The 14303-nt window shown below is 41.3% G+C and overlaps 1 protein-coding gene across 1 annotated transcript in view; it reads right to left on the minus strand.

Moving 5' to 3' along the window:
• LOC140915359 (gamma-aminobutyric acid receptor subunit pi) overlaps positions 1 to 11859 on the minus strand; it is a 70011-nt gene extending 58152 nt beyond the window's left edge. Inside the window, exon 1 of the mRNA XM_073354947.1 lies at positions 11512 to 11859. The gene's annotated coding sequence lies outside the window, so the exon portion shown is untranslated. The remainder of the gene's footprint in view (positions 1 to 11511) is intronic.
• Positions 11860 to 14303: the final 2444 nt, after the last annotated feature.

Below are 14303 nucleotides of genomic sequence, written 5' to 3' on the forward strand. Positions count from 1 at the left end.
AGCCAGAAGAACACACTGCTTCTTTTTTTTTAATTAAAAAAATTAATTATCCCAAACCATTTTACCCTGTGCCAACAGGATGGCTCCCTTCTTCCTGCACTTCTTTGCCAGGTGCTGCACACTGATAGGATTTCCCTCTTAAGTGTAGATTTCGCTCCAGCCATAGTATTTAAAATGTTATGCAGAACCTTGTAATAGTTTGCTTACAGATTCTGATGGAAATTCTCTTTCTATGGGTGCCATAAATATAGGGAGAAGGGTAGCAACCTTTATGTATGCAGTAGCATAAAATCTCTCCTTGGCAGCTGTATTGGATTGCTTTACCTGTAAGGGATTAAGCAGTTCAAATAACCCAGTTGGCACCTGACCAGAAGGACCAGTGAGGAAAGATGATCCTTCCCCCCACAGATTTGAAAGTATTTATTGTTGTTCTCTTTTGTTGTTCCCTCTCTGGATGGAGAGAGAAGCCAAGCAGGTACAATATCTCCTGAAAATATACCTGAAATAATCCATCTAAAACCACAGAAATTGTGAGTAAGGCAAGGAAATGCATTAGGTTATTTTTTGTTTTGGCTTGTGAATTTTCCTATGCTACAGAGGTAGTTTTATTCCTGTTTTTGTAACTGTGAAGCTGGCCCAGAGGGGAATCCTCTGTTTTAAATCTTTTTATTACCCTGTAAAGTTACCTTCCATCCTGATTTTGCAGGTGTGATTTTTTTATTTTTTTTATTTATAAATAAAGTTCTTCTTCTTTTAAGAACCTGATTAATTTTCAGTGTCCTAAAGACAAAGGGTCTGGTCTGTGCTCACATTGCTAAGGCAATTGGTTGGTACATTATTCTCAAGCCTCCCCAGGAAAGGGGGTTAAGGGGTCTGGGGGGATATTTTGAGGAGATAGGGATTCCAAGTGACCCTTCCCTGAATTTTTGTGTAAATCACTTGGTGGTGGCAGCAATACCGTCCAAGGATGAGGAAAGGAATTTGTGCCTTGGGGAAGTTTTAACCTAAGCTGGTAGAATATAAATTTAGGGGATCTTTCATGCAGGTCCCCACATCTGTACCCCAGAGTTCAGAGTGTCGGGGGGAACCCTGACAATGAGTTTTGTAAAATATTTAACATATTCTTTACATAAGTAGCCATTTCAGTTTGACTGGAGTTAAAGTCTGGTCAGGGCTATTGTTCTTGTTTTTGCCTGTCTCAGTGTTTTTAAAGATTTCATTAGATAATTGCAAATTGTAGTTTCTGTAATGGTTTCCACAGGAGTCAATAGATTCTGATCTCTACCACATAACAGAGGCACTGACCTATGTCACTCTGATTGTGATTGGGGCCAGGAAATAAAGTCCAATTGCTTACCAGCACTCCTGAGCACTCCAGTCTTTATTATGTGGTATCAGAAGAAAACTGAATCTTTCACAGAAATGGAGTAAGCTAAATCTCCCAAACCCCTGAGGATAAAAGGGAACCAGGCAGAGAACTGGAGGAGATGATTGCAGCACTTCTGAATTTTCCTGGGAGCAAGTGGTAATGCAGAGAAATCAGAGAGGGTGAAATCCCTCACACTGCTACAAGTGGCTTGTCCAGCTGTATTGGAGGTCTACAAGAAATTCCAGTGAGAGCATGAAGGGGACTGAAAACTAGCAGGCAAATGTCAGTATCCCTGTCATATAATAGCGGTCAATATGCCACAATTTCATTGGCTATTATAATGATCTCTGAAACTACAGGTGATGTTACCCACAGGGTACTACATTCACTGTTCTGTAAATGGCATGAGCTGGGCTTGCATTACTATGAAAATGACAATTGCATTTATCTGACTTCTGCATCCAGATTTTCTAAGTAGGCTTGGGTAGCTAGAAATTCAGCCAAGAAGGCAATGAAGCATGACTAGCCCCATATTTTCTGAAGCCCTATGTACAGCAAGATGTATGGATTCCTTTCCAGCTTTCACCCCTTCCTGTGACTGCCCAATCCCCAGTGAACAACCCAAAGGGATGCCAAGCATCAGACATTGTGTGTGACAGTCACACTGTCGCAAGCCCTATCACACCTGTCTGCATCTCCTCTGCCATCTCATGCATTCAACTAGGCATTTGCAGTTCCTCTTCCCAGCTGGTGGGATATGCTCTGGAATCAGGTTTTTGCTATCAATTTATCTCTGTCTCGCCTCACTCTTCTCCCCCAATTGGTATCAGACCCAGGGAGGAGGAAGTAGTGCCAGCAACAGCACCTGGTAGTAAAAATGTGTGTGTGTGAAGGGATAGCATAGTGAAGGGGTCAGGAGTGGGTAGGCTAATGGAGAGTGGGGCAGAATAAGGAAGGCTGCAACAGAATCCCTCATATTTCCAGCAACCCTGCAGTCCCCAGGATTCCACTGCCCCTGCTCATTCCTCCACCAACAATCCTTCAGGCTCTCCTCCTTCCTGCCCAATCCCTATTCCCATACTAAGCTCCCTCACAGCAGCTCCTGCTTCCCTTCATTAACCTCCCCATTGGCTTCTCTAGAACCCTGGTCTGCCTCTGGTTGCTCTTGCTTCTGAGTTGTGTGAAAGATAGCTTCCTGCCTCCCCTATACTTACTGCTACTGCACAGGTAGACCCTGAAGGGAAAAATCAGTGACTTTTGCTCACTATCGAGAAAGGTCACACGTGAAACTGCACAAAATTAGGCCTCTATCCAATCCACACTCACTGATGTACATTTCACTCATTTTTATATAATTATTCAGTATAATTAAATAGCTACCTTCTAACTTGACTACCTGCAACCTCCCCAGTTCCTTCACTTGTTTGTGAACCCCTAGGAACCAGAAAGAAGATGAAAGGGGAAAAAAGGGGGGATAATTAAATGTATTTTCCATAAACTCAGTCTAGCTAACACTGCAGATAGGAAGGGCTGGAATGAAAGCCAGCAAATCCTCTTGCCACTGTGGAGATTTTATTTATTTATTTATTGAGTGGGGAAAATAGGGGAGAAGAAAGGACAAAACCTAGCAGGCAGCTATACTCCAAGTCTGATTGACTGATTCACTCTCTGAATACAAGCAATTGATGAAAGTGGACCAAGACACATGTCTGCATTCCGTTATGAGCCGCAGCTTATTCCCTCATTTGGCTGACAAGTTAGTTCTCGGCATGTCACTCAGGCTACTTCTAAGCCCTGGCAGCATTTGTGATTCTTGCCTGTAAAAGACATGCACTATGCAAGCAAAGGCTGCTGGGGCATACAAGAAAGTGCTATATAAGAGCTAAGTATTAGTACTCTGAAGTCCAGAGAAAGTAGCTGATGCTTATCCTCTCTACTGAGACTGCCAACAAGGTGCCAACGGTGGTGATATTTTTTAGGAATTAGACTAATACCATTAGCTGAGTTAGTTCTGTTATTTAAAATATCTGGCATTAGTTTACAAAATCAAGCAGTCGATTATTACATACACTTAGAGGCACTTTTCTATTTAAAAAAAATCTAACATGGCACATATGAAATTGCAGAAAACTCCAACCGAATTTTACCATTTTCTATTTGAATTTATTTTAAAATGAGTTTTTTATAATTACTTTGTACATTAGTACCCTTCTCATAAAACATTTTTCTTGTCTGACATAATTCCCTCATTTTCCTGTCACAATTGTAGTAACCTTTTTATGCAGCTAGTAAATATTTTACTACTGTTTCCCTCAAAAATATTCTAGATATTTAAAAAGCTTTGTTGTGAAGCAGATTTAGGGTTGCCATAAGCATAGCTTACCTAACACAATCTCACAAAAGCAAGGCAATGAAAGGTTAAACCACCTTATGATACATACGCTCTGCTCATCTACCCACACACAATCCTTAACATTATCACATCTGCCATATAGCACAGACCAGACATCTCAACCTTATTTCTGCTCCCCTTAACCTGCTGTTCTACACACACCCATTTACCAAACTACCTTCTCCCAATAAAATTAATTGTGGATGTTTGGTGTGGTAGGATAGGAGGGTTTGATTTGTTAAAGGTAGTGATGGAAGACTGTATACTTAGGGGCCAGAGTGAAGGTCAAGGTGTGCCATCTGTGGTGTATTATACAGTTAAGCTGTGTGCCTGTGGGTGGAGGAGAAGAGGATATCTACTTGTAGGTGGCTTAACTTTTCATGCCCTTGCTTTTATGGGATTATGTCAGGTATGTTGTGTATCTAGCAACCATAACTTCTTCACAACAAAGTTTTTTGGATATTAACTTCCTCGGTTTTTTTTTAAGGATTAACCAACAGTAGTAGGTTATGACAGGTATTGCACATCAAACATCAGTAGTATAACATATGACAGAAAAGCATACCAGGTGCTGGTGCATAAACTTTCAGCTATGATGAATAACAGGTAAAAATGAGATCCACTTTCCCCCAAAAAAACCCTAGATGTTACATCAGATCTACACAAGATACACTGATGTCTCAAATGTTGTGCAGAGACAATATTTTTTAAAAGATATCAGTCAACAATGAAAGGTCAGACTGCCTTTGGTCTGACCCAGTATGGCCATTCTTATGTTCTTAAGAACAAAAATAGCATTAGTTTCAAAGACTTCTTATTAAAAACTTATAAAGAGAAACCAGCAAAAACTGAATAGAAAATTCAAAGGTCATAGTGAAATTTCACATTGATAGGCCACCTATTTTTAGAGAAAAAACAGAAATACATCCCTCATTTAAAGTCCATTTTATAACACAACCCTAAATATGGTGTCACTACCAGGCAACACCATAAAATCTATTTGTGTGTATTAAATTGGAACATTACATAAAAGTGCTAAGAACCTGGTATAGGTTTATATATGAAATGTGTAACTGTGTCCTTAAAGTCACCAATTCCGTTGGATAAATAAGTACCTGCAGTTAGATACCTTAGTATTTGTAGTATTCAAGGTATTTCCTATGGTTTATCCATATATTTTACTTCTGTGTAGGGAGGTCAAAATAGTCCCTAGATGGGACTTAAGTGGTGCATGGCCCCTTGTGCTGATTCTCCAAACTGGGATGAATTTTACCCATAGTGAAGAGTATAGGCTGGGCCCAAGGTATCTATGATTCACCAGGTTGCTGCAGAATTCAAGAATCTTGCCACACAGTACATGAGGCCTTCAGTACAGGGAGCTACTTCAAATACTGAGATAACCTTATCTTACATAAAAATTGAAAGCTTTTAAACACTTTTTAAATGTGCATCTGTGCATTATCATGGGAGATGCTGTGAGCTTTAGTTTGACTACATAATGTTTTCAATCCCAATGCCCTGTTTATAGTTGCTCATAACGCTGAAATTTTCATTTTTCAGAATGAAATTTTCCAAGCTTGGAGTATGTCCAAAGATTAACTTTTTTGAAAAGATTGAGCAGAAATAGTTCAGCCATTTTTGCATATGGCAGGAATGGAAAAGAATATACGTTTCTGATTATAAAAACCTCTAGTTACCTGTTTTGAACACTCCTACAGCTGGGATTAGAAATTTGAAAATTAACATGGAAACAACTGTATTTATGTCTTCAACTGTTTTGGCAAAACTTGTTTTTGTTCTGACAACTGTAATAATCACAGGTTGCTTATTTTTGCTAACACACAAAGCATGTATTTTAAGAAGGTGAGACAGACATTCATACATGGCTGATTTAATGCTCAAGAGAGTATTGATGTGCACTTAGGCGGAAGCAGACTCCACTGGGGCACTAGGCTTGATCCCTGCAGACCTTTTAAAGTAGAAAGGGGTTAGGGAAAGTTGCTATGCACTTTGGAAAATTTCTAGAAAGATGCCATGCCAGAACTTCACTCCTTTCCCAACTATGCAGCTAAAGTGAAGACTGCATTATAATACATAAGGTTTTTTGGATGCAACCCTAATATTGGCATTCCTGATTTTTGAGTTCTTAATCAAGCAGCCTAAATGTTTCCTTAACCTGGGTTGGTTGGGTGTTTTTTTCTTAATATTTAGGGTTTTTTTAAGATCTTAACTGTTCAGTTTATTTTAGATATCCTTTAAAGACTATAGACTTTAACATATTAGACTAAATAGTCTGTTGGTGACTTTTGTATATCAGGAACATTAGTCCTGATTGTGAACAGAGTGCTTGAATTTGACATGGCTCTGCTTCAGGCTGCAAAGTGTTTGCAAATAAAGAGGCCGTGTTGAGAGGATTGTGCAGTTACGTAATATGAACGATTTATGAAAAGCAGCTTTTTTCATTTCCAGGGAGTGAGATGAAATTTCTTCCACAACATGAATAGTCTTGGGCACTAGTATCAAGAAATTTTGAAATCCTGTTGGCCCTTTAGGATTATGTTTTTTAAACCTTATGCTATTTTAAATTGAAAAGTAAATGCATTTGGATAATAAAGAAAACAGTATTCCAAGTTTGTGAATGAAATTCTGGCCCCACTGAGATCAAAACAGTTGTCCCAAATGCAGCCAGGTGTTCACCCTGTGTAACAATGACTCATACTAACTTATTCCAATTTCTCCATGGATAAACAGTTAACATGCCTCATCCCTGTATCTCCAAAACAGATGTTTGGTGGCCTGAACCTAGGTGAAAGATTTGGACTTCCCAGCCTCACAGAAATGATTGTCATTGTCATGTTGGATTATGCCAATCCTTCCAGTGCTGTCCTCAAAAGTAGACTCATAGACTTTAAGGTCAGAAGGGACTATCATGATCATCTAGACCAGGGGTGGCCAACCTGCGGCTCCGGAGCCACATGCGGCTCTTCAGAAGTTAATATGCGACTCCTTGTATAGGCACCAACTCCAGACCTGGAACTACAGGTGCCAACTTTCCAAATGTGCCGAGGGGTGCTCACTGCTCAACCCCTGGCTCTGCAACAGGCCCTGCCCCCACTCCCTTCCCGCCTCCTCCCCTGAGCCTGCCATGCCCTCGCTCTTCCCCCTCCCCCACCCCAGAGCCTCCTGCACACCACAAAACAGCTGATCAGGCGGTGCAGGGAGGGAGGAGGAGGCGGCACTGATCGGTGGGGCTGCCGGTGGGTGGTAGGCGCTGGAAGCAGGGTGAGGGAGCTGATGGGGGGCTGCTGATGTATTACTGTGGCTCTTTGGCAATGTACATTGATAAATTCTGGCTCCTTCTCAGGCTCAGGTTGGTCACCCCTGATCTAGACTGACCTCCTGCACATTGCAGGGCATAAAACCTCACCTACCCACTCCTGTAATCAGGGTCAGTGGAAGCTTCCTATCAGTGGGGGGGCCACCAGTGCCCAAAAGAATCATGGCCCCACCCTCCACACCACCCCTCCTTCCACCCCGTGCTACCCCTTCCCCCCAAGAGCCCTGCCTCTCTTCCCATCAGTCATCCTTATGGCTGGTTAAAAAGGGGAGAGGGGGACCCCGTTCCAGAACCCCTGCCTGTAATAGACTCCTAACCTTTGGCTGAGTTACTGAAGTCCTCAGATCATGATTTAAAGACTTCAAGTTAGAAAGAATCCACCATTTACACTAGTTTAAACCTGCAAGTGGCCCATGCCCCATGCTGCAGAGGAAGGCAAAAAACCCCCAGGGTCTCTGCCCATCTGACCTGGGAAAAAATTCCTTCCCGACCCCAAATATGGCATTCAGTTAGATCCTGAGCATGTGGCTAAGACCCAGCAGCCAGATACCTGGGGAAGAATTCTCTGTAGTAACTCAGAGTCTTCCCCATCTAATCTCCCAGCCATTGGAGATATTTGCTGCTAGCAGTTGGAGATCAACTACATGCCATTGTGGGCAGTTTCATCATACCATCCCCTCCATAAACTTATCAAGTAGTACATAAAGGAGTAAGATGTTCATACATTTCATTTCTATCTAATTACCAAATATATCACATATTTTGAACCCAGATTCACATTTGATTCATACTTAAATCGTCTGGTGTTACATCACTGCATACTGCACATTGTTAACTTCATAAATGCTAAGGTTCTAAAATATGTAAAATTAATTAATCCTACCCCATATTATGGGATATTTTCTCCTGTATTTGTTATTATGATTTTCTATTTTGAGTCTTTATCTTAAATTGTAAAAACAAATCCAATATATTTGGTCCATAGCAAGTTGACAGGTTGCAATATTCTAATGTATTCCAGCACTGATTGACCAATGCAATGATTTATCTTCTGGATGCATTAAGTCTTAGAGATGATATTTCTGGGACATAATATATGGTATTGCAATCTCCTTAGCTGTATTGTATTATGTGCATGTATACAGTTCATTTCCATGATAATGGGAGGGGGAGGAGTGTTGTAAATAGCAAAATGGAGTAATTCAGTGCTGTCAAATTTCTAAATAATGTGTGCTAAATTCTGCCCACATGCAACTTCCATGGAAATCAGTAGAATTTGCCTATGCCTGACTTTAAACTAGCCAGCTTTAAACTAGCCACAGCAACACAAGCTTCAGTGTGAGCTAGCCCCGGCAAGTAATTTCTAAGGGTTCCAGGCAGGCTTGTACGCTGGAGCGCATGTGCTGCAACTTCACTTCTCCGGGACCAGAGATAGCTAGATTAAAGCCTGAGTATGTCTTCTCGACACCCTGTGATTACAGTATAGACATACCCTAAAAATAGATTTTGGCCCAGTATACTTTTCCCCTATACACTCCATTGTTCTTTTTTTTTCTTCCAAAAATCGATAAAGGTGAATGTGACCCATTAAATTTAATTCAGAATCAGAGCTGGCTGAATACTGTACACATTTTTCTCAAATATTCACTTTTAATTTTAAATGGATTCAGACACCTTTTGTGTTTACCTTCCAGGAATAGTTCAGGAAATAACAAATTTCACATTTGTAATCACAAGTACTTGAGATGGAAACCCAAAAAGAGTTACTCTTATGAAATTAGGGACAGAAGAATGTCAGGTGACACATGTCCTATCAGAACAACTCCACATGTGAATGTCAAAAGTTCACAATGAACTGCTTTCTAATAATCTATGGCAGTAGACGGTTATTCACAGAATAGATTCACATTAATTATTCACCGAAAAGTCCAGTACACAGAATCATAGTCCTCAAGACCTATTTTTCCCATGATGCCTACTGGTAATTATCCATTTAATTAAGGGTTGGTTGGGTGGGTCTCTTATATTTAGTTGATTTTCATTTATTTTTTTGAATATAGTGTATTTAAATATGTATTTAATGCAGGCGTAAATAGATATTTTACATATTTCAATTACATCCCTAGCCTTCACCCTGCCTGTTGTTGTTTAAGACCCAGTTCTGCTATCCTTGCAGTTGGACCCCATGTGACTTCTGTGCTGGTGGAAGGGTCTACCCTTACAAACTGCAGGATTGGCCTTTAGATGGAAATCTCATTGGGCCATTGACTGTGGCTTTCAATGTTTCTACAGCACATAGCACAATAGGGCCAAAATCCTGACTGGAACATCTGAGCACTATCGAACTAGAAATAATTCATAATAATAAATGGTTGAAAGGCCAAGCCGCAAAAATGATCAGAGTGTTTGCTGGCTGAGGATGACAAGAGGGCAATTATTAGATTTGATATCACAAGCAAAATCATGCTTTTCGGGTGCAGGTTTGAACTGTTGTTTCCCATGGAAGTTAACAGAAGTATAGTTCATAATCCTGAAGAAAGAGTCTCCCTCCACATGCCCCAACTTCCATATGCCAGTCAGCAGTATATATGGGCCGTAAAGATACTGCACATGGCTGGGGAGAATTCCCCCACTGCAGAAGCAATGTAGGGCCGATTTAATCAGCTCAGTGCCAGGGACCACACCAGCCCTCTCCTGCCAACTGACCAAAAATCCACGCAGAGCGGAGAAGGTTTGAAGGCACCTCTGTCTTCCCTCCCACTGGGTTGCGTACTCTGGTGTGTGCTTCACAGAGTCACAGCATAAAACTGTTTTGTTAATTTAGGCAGAAATGATTTTATTTTGAATTTTAAAGATTTTTTCTAATTTCAGCTATCATTAATTGTGAAATGGACCAATAGATTCTTTCAGTTAACATATTTGAGAAACAATAGTTTAAGCCTGTACAGAAAAAGCATGACTTGGAATTTTAGAGTTAATAAATAACTTCCTGCCTGTCCAAAATTAACTTATTGAGAGTCCAGCCTACATTCCTGGCTCAACCAAAATTTCTGTTGACTTCAGTAAGAGTTTTGCCTGAGTCCTTACTCTGTGACAGGTCCCTTAAAAAATCTATGTTTTAGCCAGAAAAATTAGCTTAAAATAGCCCCTTGTAAACAATACAAGGCTTTTAAATTAAAAAGTATGAAATCAGGTTTCATAAACTGGTTCTATAACAAAACAGCTCAGAGTCACTTTCATTGTAAAATCAGTTCTTGCATCCTGAACAAATTTACAGATACACATGCATTTAATATATAGCATCCAAGAAATTAGTAATATACATTACTTTAAGCAAGTCCTGTTGAGATACAATTCTTGAATATACATGCATACACAGAAGCTTGAACATTCTGAAAAAGAAAGTTTAGATACAACCTTTGCTCTGGGGCTCAGTTTTCCATTTCCAACTGACATGACGAGTCAGTCCCATTGAAACCAAAAGGGCTACTCATGTCATTAAGGAATGCAGAATTGAGCTCTTAATAAAATCATTGAGAGTTTTGTCTGAGTAAGGACTGCAACACAGGGCTATGAACGTGAATGTTGTTTTTATGCAGTAAAATGAATAATTCATCATTTTCATTAGTGCAGATCAAATTAGTTTGCTTTAATTCAGATCAATATAGTATCATGTTCCAGGATTTTAGTATTTTAAGTTTTATAACAATGTGGCTGTGATCTTTAGATTTTGGGAGATTTGTTAGAATTGGCTACAGTTCTGTAAGGATGGAAAAGGCAGCATCAGCAACCTGTATACAAAGTCAGAGCTGACCTTTAAAATAAGAATAAACAACATATATACTGTATATGAGTAGAAAAGGATTGCTAGTGAAATAAAAATATAGATATTTACATTTTCTTCAATAAATTTCCAGTGACTAAAAGTGCAACCGTTTTTAATAAATACATTCAAATGTTTTCATTCAATGCTGCATATTTTAATCAGTTACATTATATATTTTTCAAATAAAGTCACTATTACACAGACAATTTATATAGCTATGTTTAAAGTAAATTTTCAAAATGAGAGATTTGCAGGGATAGGAGGTTGGCTTTCTAAATACCTTTCTTGGAGCAGTGTCCTGTGTGCTATCAGTTCAGTTTTCATAAGCAAATTTTACTTTTTAAAAAGAGCTTCCTCTAATTTGACTGTTTTCATATCTTCATAAATAATAATTCCCCAGGGAAAAAAACTAACATGATTTTTCTATAGTTAAGTATAAAAGACATGTAAATAGAAATATTAACAATGTTTAATTTATCTGAAGGGAAAAAACAGCCAGGGGCACTTCTGGATCGAGGTACTTGGGTATCTTGTAAAGCTCCTGGAAATAAAGTTGTGCCTTTATAGAAAGGATGCTCCAGACTTACCTATATGAAAAAGATTTTGCACATCGTTCTTCCTTTGTGCTGGAAGGAGAGAAGATAATGCTGCCTGCTGGTCACCTCTAATCCGGCTTTGCAGCCCTAGGATCAGTTCAGGGATCAGGAATCATGGATGCTCTTCTTTGCTGGAGTAGTGCACTCGGGTTAGAGTGTGGGGGAGCCTGACTCACTAGCGCCTTACTGAGCGTGTTTGGAGGGGGAGGAAGATGGAGATAGCAAGGGGAACGGCATGAGGGGTGGGGGGTCATGGTCTGAGTACACATCTGCTGCGACTCATCTCTACCACTCTCAGTATACTGCAGGAATAGTCCGGGGCTTTGGAAGCAGCCTGGATTCGCTGGAGACGGGGAAAGAGGGGTGTGAATGGCTGGAGAAGGGAAGTCCGGGCTCGGGGTCAAATTGCACGTGTAGTGCTAGATTCTCCTCCCCGTCGGATTTTCCTCCCTGCCTGATAGTAAGAACGCCGAAGTGATCGGTGCTGCTTAGTTACAACAGTGAAGCTGCTGCCCTAACTCTGCCCTCACTTGCCATCAGAATTTGTCCTCCACGGAAAACAGGAGTAAAAATGGGGCAGGGGGAAGAGAGGGGCAAAAACGGGAAGGAGGGAACACAAATGAGGACGATTGGGCACAACTCACTAGAGGAGGGACAGAGCGGGAGGGAGGACAGAGAGGCACACTGCAGAAATGAGGGCGAGGGTAGAAACGGGAGGAAGGGATTAGAGGGGCCGAAATGGGGAAGAGGAGCGGTGCGTCGCTCCCCCTGAGGCGGTGCCCCCTCCTGCCTAAGCCGGGCTGTGGTGCTAAAGCCATGACGCAGCCCAGCGCCCGGATAACGCAGCATTGATCAAGCCAGAAAACTGAGAGCTGCGGCCGGCGGGAGACTTGATTCATTGACCTGCCACTACTCCCTGAGCCCGGCTAAGCACTCGGAGCCATGCTTGTGTGGTGGTTAAAAGAGTTCCTTGCCCGTGGCAGGGACGGGGTGGGGACTGAGGTGTCCTAATTGTTCGGTTGAAGGCACAGGCAGAAGGAGGAGAATGGAGGGGAAGCTCCTGGCATAAAGCAGGAAGTCCCTCCCTGACCAACAGCCCCTTCTTTACACTCTGTGTGTGTCCCACTTCTGTGCACAGCTGGAGCCATCAATAAGAGTTAATCTGAGCAAAGTGACATGGCTCTAGCCACATGTACCCTGTGTGGTCCATGGAATCTAGTTGTTGTTTTTGGGTTTTGGGGGGGAGAAGAGGGTATTTTTCTTCAGAACAGTTCATTTAGTTTGCATTAATAAATGTCTGTTTTAACATTATAATGAGATAATATCTTTTATTGGCCCAACTTCTACTGGTGAAAGAGACACAGAGCTCTTCTTCACTCCAAAGCTTGTCTCTTTCACCGACAGAAGTTGGGCCAATAAAAGATGTTACCTCACCCACCTTGTCTCTAATATCCTGGGACCAACACAGCTACACAGCACAGCTAAAACAACATGTTAACCTTTATCATGTGAAGTTTTGGAATAGCCTTCCAAGGGAAGCAGTGGGGGCAAAAGATCTATCTGGCTTTAAGATTAAACTTGATAAGTTTATGGAGGAGATGGTATGATGGGATAACATGGTTTCGGTAGTTAAATATTCATGGTAAATAGGCCCAATGGCCTGTGATGGGATATTAGATGGGGTGGGATCGGAGTTACCCAGGAAAGAATTTTCTGTAGTATCTGGCTGATGAATCTTGCCCATATGCTCAGGGTTTAGCTGATTGCCATATTTGGGGTCGGGAAGGAATTTTCCTCCAGGGCAGATTGGAAGAGGCCCTGGAGGTTTTTCACCTTCCTCTGTAGCATGGGGCACGGGTCACTTGCTGGAGGATTCTCTGCTCCTTGAAGTCTTTAAACTACGATTTGAGGACTTCAATAGCACAGATATAGGTGTGAGGTTTTTTGCAGGAGTGGTGGGTGAAATTCTGTGCCCTGCGTTGTGCAGGAGGTCAGACTAGATGATCATAATGGTCCCTTCTGACCTAAATATTTATGAATCTATCATGGTTTTCAGGAAAATTATGTTCTGCTCACATGTAAAGCAGAAAGGATTTCTTCCAAAGAGGAATACATTTCAAACGCTTGTATTACCAGAGGGGGAACAGTAGCAGGCCTTAAAATTGTTTCCTAACACTTTCTGTTTAGAGCCTTATTTTCAGTCGTGCTTTATTTTTTCAAGCTGTGGCCAGTTAGGCTGAAACTTCCCATGCATGCTCTCTGCCTCTGGCTACAGTTTTCTGGAAAATTTCAGTTAAAACCATTCAAGTGTTTTTGAGAATTAAATTAGGGGAAAATGGTTGTTTTGCCAATACAAAAAAAAATGTTTCTATAACCCTTACAAACACACTGGAGTACTATTTGCTGCCTGTGAGCTCTGCTCGCTACAGAGCAAGAGAAAAGACAAGTGGGGGAAGCCATTTCTGGAGTTTTTCTTTTTTTCCAGTCAGAAATTTCATCCAGTGGACCAGGTCTAAGGACAGGAAAGCATAAGCAATTTCTGACAGGGTTTAAAGTCAGCCATCAGAAATTGTTACTCCCGTCTGGGGCTAAGGCAGGGGTGGCCAACCTGAGCCTGAGAAGGAGCCAGAATTTACCAATGTACATTGCCAAAGAGCCACAATAATACGTCAGCAGCCCACCATCAGCTCTCCCACCATGCTCCCAGCGCCTCCCACGCACCAGCAGCCCCCTTAGATCAGTGCCTCCTGCTCCCTCCCCCACTTCCTGATCAGCTGTTTCAT

Source organism: Lepidochelys kempii, chromosome 7, assembly GCF_965140285.1.
Source record: "Lepidochelys kempii isolate rLepKem1 chromosome 7, rLepKem1.hap1, whole genome shotgun sequence".
In the NCBI taxonomy this organism is placed as follows: domain Eukaryota; kingdom Metazoa; phylum Chordata; order Testudines; family Cheloniidae; genus Lepidochelys; species Lepidochelys kempii.